This window comes from Hyla sarda, chromosome 1 (assembly GCF_029499605.1).
Source record: "Hyla sarda isolate aHylSar1 chromosome 1, aHylSar1.hap1, whole genome shotgun sequence".
Lineage (NCBI taxonomy): Eukaryota > Metazoa > Chordata > Amphibia > Anura > Hylidae > Hyla > Hyla sarda.
In genome coordinates this window covers 611,264,992-611,280,918 of record NC_079189.1, presented here as the reverse complement: position 1 = coordinate 611,280,918, position 15,927 = coordinate 611,264,992, and the positions used below count along the sequence as shown (strand labels likewise).

The window sequence follows — 15,927 nt, the reverse complement described above, 5'->3', positions numbered from 1 at the left end:
CTCTACTGTGTACACATACAGCTCAGCTACATGTACATTACACATATACAGCTCTACTGTGTACACATACAGCTCAGCTACATGTACATTACACATATACAGCTCTACTGTGTACACATACAGCCCAGCTACATGTACATTACACATATACAGCCTTACTGTGTACACATACAGCTCAGCTACATGCACATTACACATATACAGCTCTACTGTGTACACATACAGCTCAGCTACATGCACATTACACATATACAGCTCTACTGTGTACATATACAGCTCAGCTACATGCACATTACACATATACAGCACTACTGTGTACACATACAGCTCAGCTACATGTACATTACACATATACAGCTCTACTGTGTACACATAAAGCTCAGCTACATGTACATTACACATATACAGCTCTACTGTGTACACATACAGCTCAGCTACATGTACATTACACATATACAGCTCTACTGTGTACACATACAGCTCAGCTACATGTACATTACACATATACAGCTCTACTGTGTACACATACAGCTCAGCTACATGTACATTACACATATACAGCTCTACTGTGTACACATACAGCTCAGCTACATGCACATTACACATATACAGCTCTACTGTGTACACATACAGCTCAGCTACATGCACATTACACATATACAGCTCTACTGTGTACACATACAGCTCAGCTACATGCACATTACACATATACAGCTCTACTGTGTACACATACAGCTCAGCTACATGTACATTACACATATACAGCACTACTGTGTACACATACAGCTCAGCTACATGCACATTACACATATACAGCTCTACTGTGTACACATACAGCTCAGCTACATGCACATTACACATATACAGCTCTACTGTGTACACATACAGCTCAGCTACATGTACATTACACATATACAGCTCTACTGTGTACACATACAGCTCAGCTACATGCACATTACACACAGCTCTGCTGCAGACATATATAACACACACATACACAGCTCTGCACCACGCACATCACACACACACAGCTCTGCTGCATACACATAACTTCAGCTCATCCAGCAGCGATCACAACCAGCACAGCAGAGTCCTGCATACACTGAGCAGATGAGCCTAGAGCAGCAGCCCCTGATCATGTGACTCCTCCTCCTCCATGTGACTGATCACATGACGGTGACATCATCGCAGGTCCTGTAAGCACACGGCTCCTGTACAGTCTGCGGAGCAGGGATTTCGGTAGTTAAGTAATTATTGTTATGATTATTATTGTTATATAGTTATTATTAGATATTGTGCAGGTTATTGTTATGATTATTATTTTATAGTTATTATTAGATATTGTGCAGGTTATTGTTATGATTATTATTGTTATATAGTTATTATTAGATATTGTGCAGGTTATTGTTATGATTATTATTGTTATATAGTTATTATTAGATATTCTGCAGGTTATTGTTATGATTATTATTATATAGTTATTATTAGATATTGTACAGGTTATTGTTATGATTATTATTATTATATAGTTATTATTAGATATTGTGCAGGTTATTGTTATGATTATTATTATTATATAGTTATTATTAGATATTGTGCAGGTTATTGTTATGATTATTATTGTTATATAGTTATTATTAGATATTGTACAGGTTATTGTTATGATTATTATTATTATATAGTTATTATTAGATATTGTGCAGGTTATTGTTATGATTATTATTATTATATAGTTATTATTAGATATTGTGCAGGTTATTGTTATGATTATTATTGTTATATAGTTATTATTAGATATTGTACAGGTTATTGTTATGATTATTATTGTTATATAGTTATTATTAGATATTGTACAGGTTATTGTTATGATTATTATTGTTATATAGTTATTATTAGATATTGTACAGGTTATTGTTATGATTATTGTTATATAGTTATTATTAGATATTGTACAGGTTATTGTTATGATTATTATTGTTATATAGTTATTATTAGATATTGTACAGGTTATTGTTATGATTATTATTGTTATATAGTTATTATTAGATATTGTGCAGGTTATTGTTATGATTATTATTATTATATAGTTATTATTAGATATTGTGCAGGTTATTGTTATGATTATTATTATTATATAGTTATTATTAGATATTGTACAGGTTATTGTTATGATTATTGTTATATAGTTATTATTAGATATTGTACAGGTTATTGTTATGATTATTATTGTTATATAGTTATTATTAGATATTGTACAGGTTATTGTTATGATTATTATTGTTATATAGTTATTATTAGATATTGTGCAGGTTATTGTTATGATTATTATTATTATATAGTTATTATTAGATATTGTGCAGGTTATTGTTATGATTATTATTATATAGTTATTATTAGATATTGTGCAGGTTATTGTTATGATTATTATTGTTATATAGTTATTATTAGATATTGTACAGGTTATTGTTATGATTATTATTATTATATAGTTATTATTAGATATTGTACAGGTTATTGTTATGATTATTATTATATAATTATTATTAGATATTGTGCAGGTTATTGTTATGATTATTATTGTTATATAGTTATTATTAGATATTGTAAAGGTTATTGTTATGATTATTATTATTATATAGTTATTATTAGATATTGTACAGGTTATTGTTATGATTATTGTTATATAGTTATTATTAGATATTGTGCAGGTTATTGTTATAATTATTATTGTTATATAGTTATTATTAGATATTGTGCAGGTTATTGTTATGATTATTATTATATAGTTATTATTAGATATTGTACAGGTTATTGTTATGATTATTATTGTTATTTAGTTATTATTAGATATTGTACAGGTTATTCTTATGATTATTATTGTTATATAGTAATTATTAGATATTGTACAGGTTATTGTTATGATTATTGTTATATAGTTATTATTAGATATTGTGCAGGTTATTGTTATGATTATTATTGTTATATAGTTATTAGATATTGTACAGGTTATTGTTATGATTATTGTTATATAGTTATTATTAGATATTGTGCAGGTTATTGTTATGATTATTATTATTATATAGTTATTATTAGATATTGTACAGGTTATTATTATGATTATTGTTATATAGTTATTATTAGATATTGTACAGGTTATTATTATGATTATTGTTATATAGTTATTATTAGATATTGTACAGGTTATTGTTATTATTATTATTATTATATAGTTATTATTAGATTTTGTACAGGTTATTGTTATATAGTTATTATTAGATATTGTACAGGTTATTGTTATGATTATTGTTATATAGTTATTATTAGATATTGTACAGGTTATTGTTATGATTATTATTGTTATATAGTTATTATTAGATATTGTACAGGTTATTGTTATGATTATTATTATTATATAGTTATTATTAGATATTGTGCAGGTTATTGTTATGATTATTGTTATATAGTTATTATTAGATATTGTACAGGTTATTGTTATGATTATTATTGTTATATAGTTATTATTAGATATTGTACAGGTTATTGTTATGATTATTATTATTATATAGTTATTATTAGATATTGTGCAGGTTATTGTTATGATTATTATAGTTATTATTAGATATTGTACAGGTTATTGTTATGATTATTATTGTTATATAGTTATTATTAGATATTGTGCAGATTATTGTTATGATTATTGTTATATAGTTATTATTAGATATTGTGCAGATTATTGTTATGATTATTATTATATAGTTATTATTAGATATTGTACAGGTTATTGTTATGATTATTATTGTTATATAGTTATTATTAGATATTATACAGGTTATTGTTATGATTATTATTGTTATATAGTTATTATTAGATATTGTACAGGTTATTGTTATGATTATTATTGTTCTATAGTTATTAGATATTGTGCAGGTTATTGTTATGATTATTATTGTTATATAGTTATTATTAGATATTGTACAGGTTATTGTTATGATTATTATTGTTATATAGTTATTATTAGATATTGTGCAGGTTATTGTTATGATTATTATTGTTATATAGTTATTATTAGATATTGTACAGGTTATTGTTATGATTATTATTGTTATATAGTTATTATTAGATATTGTACAGGTTATTGTTATGATTATTATTATTATATAGTTATTATTAGATATTGTACAGGTTATTGTTATGATTATTATTGTTATATAGTTATTATTAGATATTGTACAGGTTATTGTTATGATTATTATTGTTATATAGTTATTATTAGATATTGTGCAGGTTATTGTTATGATTATTATTGTTATATAGTTATTATTAGATATTGTGCAGGTTATTGTTATGATTATTATTGTTATATAGTTATTATTAGATATTGTGCAGGTTATTGTTATGATTATTATTGTTATATAGTTATTATTAGATATTGTACAGGTTATTGTTATGATTATTATTATATAGTTATTATTAGATATTGTACAGGTTATTGTTATGATTATTATTATATAGTTATTATTAGATATTGTACAGGTTATTGTTATGATTGTTATTATATAGTTATTATTAGATATTGTACAGGTTATTGTTATGATTATTATTATATAGTTATTATTAGATATTGTGCAGGTTATTGTTATGATTATTATTATTATATAGTTATTATTAGATATTGTACAGGTTATTGTTATGATTATTATTATATAGTTATTATTAGATATTGTACAGGTTATTGTTATGATTATTATTATTATATAGTTATTATTAGATATTGTACAGGTTATTGTTATGATTATTGTTATATAGTTATTATTAGATATTGTACAGGTTATTGTTATGATTATTATTGTTATATAGTTATTAGATATTGTACAGGTTATTGTTATGATTATTATTATATAGTTATTATTAGATATTGTACATGTTATTGTTATGATTATTGTTATATAGTTATTATTAGATATTGTGCAGGTTATTGTTATGATTATTATTATATAGTTATTATTAGATATTGTACAGGTTATTGTTATGATTATTGTTATATAGTTATTATTAGATATTGTGCAGGTTATTGTTATGATTATTATTGTTATATAGTTATTATTAGATATTGTGCAGGTTATTGTTATGATTATTATTGTTATATAGTTATTATTAGATATTGTACAGGTTATTGTTATGATTATTGTTATATAGTTATTATTAGATATTGTGCAGGTTATTGTTATGATTATTATTATATAGTTATTATTAGATATTCTGCAGGTTATTGTTATGATTATTATTGTTATATAGTTATTATTAGATATTGTACAGGTTATTATTATTATTATTATTATTGTTATATAGTTATTATTAGATATTGTGCAGGTTATTGTTATGATTATTATTGTTATATAGTTATTATTAGATATTCTGCAGGTTATTGTTATGATTATTATTGTTATATAGTTATTATTAGATATTCTGCAGGTTATTGTTATGAATGTTGTCGTTATAATTGAGAGAATTAAGTGAGGCGACTGTTCTGATAGATTTTGTCTGTTTGTTCTTAGGCCACTGTAAAACTTAATAGACTTGTCTAAAATGTAATGTAATAACTTATTAGGTTGGATACACAACAAAAATAGATTTGCTTGAAATCGGAATTGGAGGAGTAGGAGTATGTAGAAGGACACAAGGATCAGTACAAGGATCAGGTCATGATGGAGGATCAGCAGCCCCTCACATCAGCAGGTAATAGACATGACTATATACACACGTCCTCTCATTATTTGTATGTAAAGAATGAATTCAGTCTCTGTATGTGTTCCCTACAGTCAGATCCAGGAAGAGAACAGCACCAGAGAGGTGTCCCCGTCCTCTTCTTCCACAGGATGATCAGGTAGATGGAGATATTCCCTATGATCTGTAGAAGGGCTGTGAAGCTCTTGTGATCAGTCCCCTCACCCTCCATGACTCCTCATCTCCTGCTCATCTATAACATCCCATGTGACTTGTCCTTCTGACTTATGACTTTTATAATATTTTTTCCACATCCTATGATACAGGAAGAAGATCTGATCTATATTAATGCTCCAGAGATGAAGGGAGAAGAAGAGACAGATGTGAGCGGTGATGAGCAGTATAAGGAGGACATTGCCACAGGGAAAGATCTGATCTATATTAATGCTACAGACATAAAGGAAGAAGAAGAAGAGACAGATGTGAGTGGTGATGAGCAGTATAAGGAGGACATTGCCACAGGGAAAGATCTGATCTATATTAATGGTACAGACATAAAGGAAGAAGAAGAAGAGACAGATGTGAGCAGTGACGAGCAGTATAAGGAGGACATTCCTACAGGGAAAGATCTGATCTATATTAATGGTACAGACATAAAGGAAGAAGAAGAAGAAACAGATGTGAGCAGTGACGAGCAGTATAAGGAGGACATTTCTATAGGGAAAAATCTGATCTATATTAATACTACAGACATAAAGGAAGAAGAAGAGACAGATGTGAGCAATGATGAACAGTATAAGGAGGGCATTCCTACAGGGAAAGATCTGAACTATATGAATGCTACAGACATAAAGGAAGAAGAAGAGACAGATGTGAGCAATGATGAGCAGTATAAGGAGGAAATTCCTACAGGTAACTGCCCAGGTGAGTAGTAACCACTAAATGCAGATTCTGCTAAGTCACCGGCTTCAATAACTTTATGGCAAAGTAGTGGTGTAACTAGAGTCCTTTGTGCTCCAAGGCAAATTTTGGACCACAGGCCCTTCTATGTCCGTTCACTATAGTTAGTCCCCCTTCTATGCCCCCATTCTATTACTATGCCCCTTGTGTCCTCTGAAAATATTCTGATCCTTCTGTTCACCCCACACTGTTTATATGCCTCGGTTTGTGACAGTGGGACAAAAATCTCTGTGTCCTTCGTTCGATGTTGTCTGCTTGATGATCTGATTGTGTTGCCTGCCAAACGTCACTAGCTGCTCCAGAGCACTGGTCAAAGTGGAAGGTGAAGGAAAGATGAGCACCACCACAGTAATCGCCACAATGAGTCCTGAAAAACCACAAAGTCAAAGCACAGACACTTGGCTTCCTCCTCTGCCATTTATCCCAACCAGCGGTGCTCACAAAAGGAGGAGAGGGAAACTTGTACAACACAAAATGAGATTTAGCGGCACTCACTGATGTATGCAGGGATTCTTTATTGAAGAGCAGGTGCAGCAGGACAGCAAAAGCTGGAGCGTTCCACAGAGCGACACTGTGTTTCACCGGTGCCTTCTTCCGGCTCTATGCTGTGACGCGGCGGTGCTCCTGATATACGCGGGTGAGAGCGCCTCATCGGAGTCTGTCGCCATTGCAACAGCTAACAACAATAAACTGGCCCATGAGCTCAGTGCTCAAAATGCTGGCAACAGTTGAGCACAGGCGACGGGAAACCTGAGCAATTACAGGAAACAAGAAAAAAACGGACCAGGTTATATCCCAGTAAAAGTAAGTTGAAGTGTAAATGAACAACAAGGGACAAATAGGAAAAAGAAAAAAAGGGGGAGGGGGGTTAATCATACCATTAAACCTGCTATCATAGAAAATGAGTACCAATATAGATATATACATTACAAGAAAATACTCATATCGATCTTGTCATTTAGGCACGGAGGACCCATGGCATTGGTTTGCAAGATCCAAGTGGCTTCTTTTTTGAGTAATAATTTATGGCGATCACTGCCATCTTTAGGTATAGGGATCACTTCTAGACCGCCGGACCATAATGCCTTGGGGTCTCCGTTGTGACATGTTCTCACATGATCTATAAGTCGTGGGCATCCTTGCCCAGTTCTGACAGAATGGAAATGTTCCTGGATACGGACATACAAGTATCATTTTAAAGATATAGTACAGGCCACAAGGGCACTGTACTATATACACCACATATTTCAATTTTTACGTAATAAAATAGTTGACCTGCTAATCGATCCCTCCTAATTTACAGTATTTCATCTCTCCATTGAATTGACGCATGGAACACTGTCTACACTTAAAGTTACCTTTAGGGAGGGATCTGTCTAACCAGGTGCCTGTATCTTGTTGGAGTTTCGTGCAACCTAACTGTGTGCCTAAGGTGCAGGTCCGTTTGTAAGAAAAAAGAGGTCTATTAAGTGCAACCTCTCTGAGGTCTGGATGACATCGTTCATGGGGGTATGCTGAAAGGAAAAGGTAAAGCGTTTAGGATTGGGAGAAGTCATCCTATCGTGGGATAAAAAAAATCGGTTTGGGGGCGTGAGCAGACTCTATTGTAAGCTTCTTGTACAGTTTCCATGGGATAGTTTCTATGGACAAGCCAATTCTTGGGCTTGAATTTTTTATTATTTATCATCACTGTTCAGTCTTCTCAAATGGACAAATTGTCCATATGGTAATGCTTTCTTGGCGTGAGGGGGGTGGTAACTATAATAATATGTACCCCGAGTTCACCAAAGTCTCTTCTCTTCTTACCTCCACCCTCACGTCAAGAAAGTTTAAAGCTTGATCTCCAAAAACGGCCGTAAACTGCATATTCATTTTACAATCTTTGTTAAGATAGTCCACAAACTCAGAAAATTGCAATGGGGACCCCGACCACACGATAAAAACGTCATCAATATATCTCATAAAGGTGACAATATATTTGGCAAATCGATTTTCTGTGGAAAATATCAATTCTTTCTCAAAAGCTGCCAGAAAAGGGTTTGCAAAAGAACATGCGACTGGGGTCCCCATGGCTGTTCCTGAATCTTGTCTGAACCACTGATTTTGAAGCTTGAATGCATTATGGCCTAAAATAAATGAAAGGGAGTCACTGACAAGCCTCTCACCTCCCGGACCTCCTCAGCCTGGGGGATCCAGGTGTAGAGACTTTCCACATCAATGGAAGCAAGGTGGAAATCCTATTGCCAGGGCATATCTCTCAAAGCTTTGAGGAATTCCCCTGTATCTTTCAGGTAAGTGGGCAACGGGTCTAATCAACAAATCGATGTATTGAGATAAGCTCTCGGTCACTGAGCCAATCCCCGAAACAGTAGGTCTGCCCGGGGAATGGCTCAGTGACTTGTGTATTTTAGGTAGATAATACCAGTTAGGGGCATGTGGGCAAATGGGTAATAATTTCTCAGCTAAGTGTTCCGAAACTATATTATTTTCAATATGTTTGCGGAGGAGGGACCGCAATTGTCCTACGTACTTGTTGGTAAGGTCACTGGGGAGACTGGTGTACACCCTAGTATTTTTTAGGAGACGGTAAGATTCTTCTAAGCATTGTTCTTTAGTAAGAACAATGATATTGCCCCCGTTGTCCGCTTTATGGAACACCAGATGTTTTTGGGCTTTTAGCCATTTGAGTGCCTTATGTTTGCTTATAGACAAATTATCTATTGCTTCCGGATAAACTAAAGCTTTTACTTCGTTGGTGACTAAATTTGTAAATGTATCTAATGTTCCCCCTGGAGTAAGTGGAGGGCAGAATGTGGAAGGATTACCTCCTATAAAAAAAGGGGAAACATTATCAATATCAGATACATTAGTCATGTCAGGGACCTCATTATCAGGCAAGGATTCTCCTAATTCACACAGTTGTTCAACACATTCACCGACATCTGGTTCTAAATCCGTGACCACCTTAAAACCAACCCTTTTTTCTTAGAGGGTATCGGGATAGTCTGATTAGAAAAATGTTTCTTGAGGCTGATCTTTCTCATCGACTTGAATAAGTCTATCTGAAAGTCTGCAAAGTCAAACTCTCTCCCGTTAGGCAGAAATTAAAGGAGTACTCCGGCGCGCACTTTTTTCATTTTATCCCGTCCGGGCTGCAAAATAAAAGAAAACACACTTGATCTTACCTGCCAACGAGCCCCCGGAGCTCCGGTACAGGTGTTTGGTCCCCGGGCTGTATTCTTCTTACTTCCTGTTAGCCCGGCACGTCACACGGAGCTTCAGCCTATCACTGGACGAGGCGGGACATCGCTGCGGCCAGTGATAGGCTGAAGCTCCGCGTGACGTGCCGGGCTAACAGGAAGTAAGAAGAATACAGCCCGGGGACCGAACACCTGTACCGGAGCTCCGGGGGCTCGTTGGCAGGTAAGAGAAAGCGTGTTTTCTTTTATTTTGCAGCACGGACGGGATACAATGAAAAAAGTGTGCACCGGACTACTCCTTTAAGGCCTCTCGACAACAAAGATAAACAGTCAGATGACAAAACAGTGTTCGACAAATTAACGATATTTAGCTTGTCAGGCTTACCCGGCATCTCTAGGACCTCGAGGATACTTGTTTACTTGTTTCCGGCCCCCCTTCTTTTTCCTCCTCCGGCCGCCCTGCCGGATCCTCCTTCTAAAGGGGCAGAGCCTGAGGGTTGGATACATTGTATACGGGCCTGATCCTCAGATGCACTCGAATCAGAGTCTGTCGTCCAGAATTCCTTTGGTTTTTCTTTTGATTACGGTTGCGCCTCTTCAATTGTCTGCGATTCCCCCATTCAAACACACGATCATTTGCATAATCTGCTTTATCACGGATGAACTTATCCCTTTTCCTCTCCTTAATTTCTGCTTGCGCAGTGAGAAGCATCTTATCCAGCTTTTTGTTGACGGCTTCAAACTGCTCCCCCGAAAGTCGTGTACGTAACCCAGTCTTGGTTTTACACAATAATACCGTAGTTTGTTCGTACTCGGCCTTGTTTCATTTTACAATAATAGAGAGTAAATTAAGGGAGTGTGTTAGATGCGCTTGTTTCCATTCAGTGATGAAATCTTCGTCCTCCAGAAATTGAGAAGGTTCCTTATAGAACCGCAGTCCCCGTGGAACTCTTTGACATTCCTTGTAGGACCTGAGTGAATTAATAGACCAGAAAAGTATGACTTATTTTTCAGCCAGAGAAAGAAGATGTGCTTCTTGTGACTTGGTACTTAGCAACTGTAAGTCCTCTTTGTTGTTACAGGACAGAAAGAACGCTCCAGCGTCCGTGCGTCCTTCATCCAGAGCTGTGCTGGCTTGTTGTGGCTCACTTTCCATGTCCATAGAAAGGATACAGGTAGAAGGCAGTGGTGTGCTCAATCTTACGGTAGTAAAAAATATGGTCAAAGTGGGAGGTGAAGAAAAAATGAGCACCACCACAGTAATCGCCACAATGAGTCCTGAAAAACCACAAAGTCAAAGCACAGACACTTGGCTTCCTCCTCGGCCACTTATCCCAACCAGGGGTGCTCACAAAAGGAGGAGAGGGAAACTCTCCCCCTGAACCCCTCTCCCCCTTTTTGTTGTTCATTTACACTTCAACTTACTTTTACTGGGATATAACCCGGTCCGGGTTTTTCATGTTCCCTGTAATTGCTCAGGTTTCACATCGCCTGTGCTCCGCTGTTGCCAGCATTTTGAGCACAGTGTGCATTCGCAATTTTATTGTTATTAGTTGTTGCCACGGCGACGGACTCTGATGATGCGCTCTCACCCGCATATATCGGGAGCACCGCCGCTGTGTCACAGCATAGAGCCGGAAGAAGCTGCCGGTGAAACACAGTGCTTCTCTGTCTTGTGGAATGCTCCAGCTTTTGCTGTCCTGCTGCACCTGCTCTTCAATAAAGAATCTCTGCATATATCAGTGAGTGCTTCTCCAGAACACTGCCTGCAGTATAAAAGTGGTATGAAACAAAAACTTTGCCAGGTTCACTTTGAGAAATAATGCAGTAGACAGGTACGCTATCTAATGCAGTAGACAGACAGCTTTTGGAGCCAGTGTGACTTTCAGCTCAGGTATTGGCAGCTAATTAGAGACAATTAAAGACAACCTGAGCAATCTTTCGACTGGGGTGACACACTGTAACAAACCCCCTCCTCATGTAATCTTACTACTGGGGTGACACACTGTAACAAACCCCCTCCTCATGTAATCTTACTACTGGGGTGACACACTGTAACAAACCTCCTCCTCATGTAATCTATTTACTATTGGGGCAGAGTTGATGTGGGGTGGCGGTGCTACTGGCTGAGCGAGTGGTTCGGATGCTGTTTGTCTAACTTTCCTGCAGCGGGCAGAGCGGCGCCCCCATCAAGAAAGCGCTCTAGGCGGCTGCCTGTTTTACCTATTTCAACGACGTAGCGTTATCAAGAGGTAGCGGGCAACCTCTACCTCCGTCCTCCGTCCTGTAATAAAATCTCTCTTTTTCTTGGCAGATGACTGTATCGGGAGATCAGAGGAGAATCTTATATCTTCAGATTATAAAGCAGAGGATGATATCACACAAGATACATATGAAGAACATTCCATTATCCCAGATACACCCTCAGCCCTTCACAGCCAAGATCTGTCATCTCATCCTGTTATACAGGGCCTATCTTTTGATCCATTACAGTTTGTAAAGCTAAATAAGAAGAAGCCATTTTCTTGTTCAGAATGTGGGAAAAGTTTTACTCACAAACGAAGTCTTAGTGAACATCAAAACATTCACACAGGAGAGAAGCCATTTTTATGCACAAAATGTGGGAAATGTTTTACTCACAAAACAAGTCTTCGTGATCATCAAATATCACACACAGGAAAGAAGCCATTTTCATGTTCAGAATGTGGGAAATGTTTTGCTCAGAAATCACATCTTGTTAAACATGAAAAAACTCACACAGGAGAGAAGCCATTTTCATGTGCTGAATGTGGGAAAGGTTTTGCTCAGAAATCAACCCTTGTTAGACATCAAACAACTCATACAGGAGAGAAGCCATTTTCATGCACAAAATGTGGGAAATGTTTTACTCACAAAACAAGTCTTCGTGATCATCAAATAACACACACAGGAGAGAAGCCATTTTCATGTTCAGAATGTGGGAGATGTTTTGCTCAGAAATCACATCTTGTTAAACATGAAAAAACTCACACAGGAGAGAAGCCATTTTCATGTGCTGAATGTGGGAAAGGTTTTGCTCAGAAATCAAATCTTGTTAGACATCAAACAACTCATACAGGAGAGAAGCCATTTTCATGTTCTGAATGTGGGAAAGATTTTCCTCATAAAACAAATCTTGTTAAACATCAAATAAGTCACAAAGAGAAGCAATTTTCATGTTCAGAATTGTTGAAATGTTTTACTCTGAAATCAAATCTTGTCACACATCAAAGAATTCACACAGGAGAGAACTCTTTTTCATGTGCAGAATGTGAGAAATATTTTATTCAAAAATCAGATCTTATTAGACATCAAAGAACTCATACAGGAAAGAAGCCATTTTCATGCACAAAATGTGGGAAATGTTTTACCCACAAATCAAGTCTTAGTGATCATCAAAAAACTCACACAGGAGAGAAACCATTTTCATGCACAGAATGTAGAAAATGTTTTACTATGAAATCTAGCCTTGTTGATCATCAAAAAACTCACACAGGAGAGAAGCCATTTTTATGCACAGAATGTGGGAGATGTTTTACTATGAAATCGCATCTTGTTAAACATCAAAGAACCCATTTTGGGGAAAAGCCAATTTCCTGTTCTGAATGTGGGAAAGGTTTTGCTCAGAAATCACATCTTGTTAAACATCAAAGAACTCATACCGGGGAGAAGACATTTTCATGTTCTGAATGTGGGAAATGTTTTAACGATAAATCACATCTTGCTATGCATCAAAGAAGTCACATAGCGAAGCCATTTCTATGTTTAGACTGTGGGAAATGTTTTTCTGAGAAATCAGTTCTTATCAAACATCTAAGAATTCACACAGGAGTGAAGCCTTTTTCATGTTCAGAATGTGGGAAATGTTTTACTGACAAAGCAAATCTTAGTCAACATCAAAGAACTCACACAGGGGAGAAGCCATTTTCATGTTCACTATGTGGAAAATGTTTTACTCAGAAATCAGATCTTGTTAAACATCAAAGAACTCACACAGGGGAGAAGCCATTTTCATGTTCAGAATGTGGGAAATGTTTCAATCAGAAGCCAAGTCTTGTTAAACATCAAAAAATTCACACAGGAGAGAAGCCATTTTCATGTTCAGAATGTGGGAAATGTTTTACTGAGAAATCAAATCTTGTTAAACATCAAAGAACTCACACAGGGGAGAAGTCATTTTCATGTTCAGAATGTGGGAAATGTTTTACTGACAAATCAAATCTTGTTAAACATCAAAGAACTCACACAGGAGAGAAGCCATTTTCATGTTCAGAATGTGGGAAATGTTTTACTGACAAATCAAATCTTATTAAACATCAAAGAACTCACACTGGAGAAAAGTAATTGTCATGTTCAGAATGTGGAAAACATTTTACTCAGAAACCACATCTTGTGAAACATCAAATAACCCACACAGAAAAGAAGCCATTTTCTTGTTTACTATGTGGGAAATGTTTTATTAAGAAATCAAGCCTTGTTCGTCATCAAAAAACACACACACAGGGGAGAAGCCATTTTCATGTTCAGAATGTGGGAAATGTTTTACTGAGAAATCACCACTTACCAGACATCTAAGAATTCACACAGGATAGAAGCCAATTCAGAGCTAATAATGATGCATATAACACATCTATATATTAACCATGTACATAGGATATCTGACATTTATACATATATCATATACTGCATCTCCAAACTTGTTCCCAATTGTTAATAAAAGTTTTCTTTTAGAACGTAGTCACCGATCCAGTTATGTCAGTATCATCATCTGTCATTACTGCCTCCATATTACACAGGTCTGATGGAGGAACAGGGTAAGTAAGGGTTCATATTTGTGATTCTAACAATAACTGTACAAGGATATATAAGAAGTAAGGAATATATGAGATAAGATCTTCCAGCGCACACAGCTGCTGATATGGGGATTGGATGGACGAGGCTCCTCGGGGGAGGGATCACATGTTATGTGTATAGGGGAGCATAATCTTAGCAATGATTCCTAACTGGGGTTCCCCGACACCCAGGGGTGCCACGGAAGATTGTGGCTGGAAAAAAAATGGAAACAGTGGCAGGGGGTAAATGGAAGCAATAACTGGGTGGGGGGGGTGAATGGAAACAATAACTTGGTGGGGGCTAAATGGAAGCAATAATGGTGGGGGGTGAATAATAGTGTAGGGGGAATGGAGGCAATAGTGCTGGGAGGCAGGAGGCAATGTGGGTGGCTGGAAGTGTTAGGGTGAGGCTGGAGGCAAATGGTGTGAGTGGTTGGTTGGCTGGAGGCAATGGTGATGGGTGGCTGGGAGTCTTTAGGTAATAGTGGAATATGGAGGCAATAGTGGGTGGGTGAAAATCTGGAGGCATTTGGAGGTTTTGAGTGTGTGAGGTTGGAGCATTTGGGGGAAGCTGGAGACATTGTGTGTGTGTGAAATTGGAGGCATTTGGGGGAGGCTGGAGGCATTGTGTGTGTGTGAAATTGGAGGCATTTGGGGGAGGCTGGAGGCATTGTGTGTGTGTGAAATTGGAGGCATTTGGGGGAGGCTGGAGGCATTGTGTGTGAACTGTGCAGAGATAAAATGCAGCCATTATACGTTGCAGTATCGTGGGTCTTTATGTGTAAACATCACGGCAGGACATTGAAGATGGCATGGAGTTCAGCTGATGGCAGCGACGGTGCCATTTGGCGGGTTCACCCCCTTGGTCACGCCTACAGATAAGTGCGCACGGCCAGGTGAAGTAGTTACCATGGTGGCCTTATCAATCACTGGTCGGGGAGGATCTATGACGTCACACACTGGACACCAGAGATTATTCTCGCTGTCCCCGCTATGTATGCTATATAGCAAAACCAACAGAACGTGCAGCAATGTCCATATGGAAGCTGTGGAGAAACGTTGGCACAGGTCCGGGGACCTAGAAGGGACAAATTCTGATTAGTGACATTAACAGAACATTTAGTTGGTTTCTCTCATTGTATCCGGCAGGTTTATTGTATCTAGTCTTCTTAGATCCATTTCTCTTCTCTCCG

General features: G+C 36.1%; 1 pseudogene; it reads left to right on the top strand.

Annotated features, from left to right (window-relative positions):
- The first annotated feature begins 947 nt into the window (after window positions 1–947).
- Window positions 948–14,630, top strand: LOC130297511 (zinc finger protein 585A-like; annotated as a pseudogene).
- The last annotated feature ends 1,297 nt before the right edge of the window (window positions 14,631–15,927 follow it).